Here is a 2537-nt window from a genome sequence, read left to right as displayed (position 1 = left end):
TACCCTGAGTCAGTTTAGTGATTCCCAACACGACTAACCCTCAGACATATTTGTTTCTTTAGAAACAGAACATCTTGGGTCCTACCCTTGGAAATTTCAATCTAATAGGGATGGGGGTAGTTCGATAATCAGGAATTTGTATTCAAACCAAAGTACCCGGGTAATGCTACCAGTCAGCCAAATTTGGAATCTCTACCTTGGCCTGTATAGTCCTGGGTAAAGTCATATTGTGAAACCAGGGGATTTACTTAGATATTACAAGTCAATATCCAGGGAAAATAAAGGCTTCCAACTCTTGTAGCTGGTCTATTCTTGTCACGGTGCAGGAAGGCTTCACAAGTGCTGTTTGAATAGCAGCAATGGACAGAGGACGTACAAGGCTTCACTATAACAGTTTATTAACTGCTCTTGAAAAGCACAGCTTCTACTTTCTGTAGATTGTAACTCACAGGCCCCAGAGGAATAAACTAGCAAGAAGTCAAAGGAAAAAAAAACCAAGCACTTCCTGTCCCTTGCTATGTTTAATAGTAGTTATCCAAATAGACGCCTAATTGGGAGATGTGGAGGGCGGGCAGGGGGAAGACGGTACTGAGTAGAGTATGGAGGAAACAGTAATGCTAGAGACAGGGAGCAGTGGAATGTTCTGGAACATATAAAGTCAGGGCATAGGCACTAATTAAGCAGCATCAGTTTCCACGTTCCAGATTCAAACTCTGGGAAAGCAGCTCTGCCCGAGTCCCTGTGTGCAAAGGGCCGGAAAGGACTACAGCTTTTGGGTTGGGCACCCCTACCTGCAAGTAATAAATATGTTTGGTTTTTTGTTTTGTTTTTTTCACTTGGCAAAAATGCTGTACAAAGAGATTTGTAGCAGAGTGAATTATGTGACCAATCCCTTTAAAAGAAGTGCCCTGTAACTCTGTGTAAGCTGTGGACATAATCTGCTTAAATAAGGTTAGAAAAAAACCTAGAAGGAAGTACACAAAAAGATTAACGTTCTGTATGTTCCAATTTCCCCCAAATAAGCATGAATTCTTTTTAATTAGCAAATTTATTTTTTGAGGTGGGTCATATGTTTTATGTGCACAGAACCAAAAACCTGGCTTCCTGGGTGTAAATCCCAGGTCTGCAATTTATTAGCTCTGGAATTGGGAAAGTAAGTACTGTTTTCTGTGCCTGGTTCATCACCTCTAAGCTAAGTGTAGCAGTAGGACATTCCTTGTAGAGTTGATGAGAGGATTGCATGAGTTAATCTATTTCAGGTGTGTGCTACATGTAGCTGGCATTTAGTAAACACTATAGAAGTGCTTGATGTTATTATTATGATGGTTTCAACTTTGTTGATTTTGGACCGATTCGTTCCTTTATTTATTCAGACATTCATTGAGCATCTTCCATGTGCCAAGGGCTATGCTCCTAGCCCTTGTACGGAGAGAAGAAGGTGGTTTGTCCTTGTTCTCAGGCTCATGGGAGTTCAGTAGAAAACTACTCTCATTTTCTTCTTTACTTCGGGTGGGATGTTCACAGCTCCAGGCTTGTGCCAGGTCTAGAGGAACCACAGGACTGGTGTGATGCCCATTTTCTTTCTATTTTGTTCCTTCTATTTCTGTTCCTCATTGTTCACTTACAATAGTGCCTTCCATTCATTGTTCGCTTACCACATGCCAGGCACCGTGCAGTGTTTCCCAGACATCAAGGTATTGGAGACTAACATTTGCCCTTCAGGTTGGTATTCCAATTTCCACGCTATAGATGAGGAAAACTATTGGGTTGTCGGAAAAGTCATGATGCATTCTTGCAATGAAAAACAATAAAAAATACGTCATGACTTTTCTGACAACCCAATAGCTTCTGAAAGGTCAAGTAATTTGGTCAAGGTCATATTGCTACTAACTGGGACCCCTAAAGCAAGTGCTTTTAATGACTATATGATTTTTTCTTCCTAAGTTCCAGTGTATGCCTGTTGGAAGAAGTATTTTCATCTGCCTCTCTAGCAGCAGCTCCTAATGGACGTGGGTTCCCCATGGAACCAGGCTTGCAGGGGAGGGTGTGAAGGAGGAAGGAATGTCTGAGTCAGAGGAACAGCATTTATCAAATGACTCATCAGGTTGCAGTCCCAGAACTGTAGTCAAAATTCCCCACTAACAGAATCAAATCTTGATAAATCAGAATCCTGTGTCTTTTAAACCCTTCCAATTCCCAAACTCCAAAGTAATAAACCATTCAGATACAGCTCAGTATTCTTTCAGGTATGAGGCGAAGCACGCCTTTTTATAGGAAGAATGTGCTGGAGCTCTCTGAAGACAGATGGCCTCTAGAGCCATCTCAAATTTAATTTGCCCCACACTGGGAGATAAATATCATTTGTGATGTTGAAGGTTAACACTGGCCAAACTCGTGTTCCCAGCCAACCCACCCTCCCTGTGCTCTGGAAGCTGGCCGTGTACCTCGCTAGCTTCCACAACACAAAGTGTTAATGTCACAGCCTAAGTGGGTGGTTAAAAAGGAAATCAACCTTTCTTTTGTGGTCTGTTGAACTG

The sequence above is a fragment of the Hipposideros armiger genome, unplaced genomic scaffold (genome assembly GCF_001890085.2).
Source record: "Hipposideros armiger isolate ML-2016 unplaced genomic scaffold, ASM189008v1 scaffold_71, whole genome shotgun sequence".
Lineage (NCBI taxonomy): Eukaryota > Metazoa > Chordata > Mammalia > Chiroptera > Hipposideridae > Hipposideros > Hipposideros armiger.
This window is presented reverse-complemented; position numbering follows the sequence as displayed.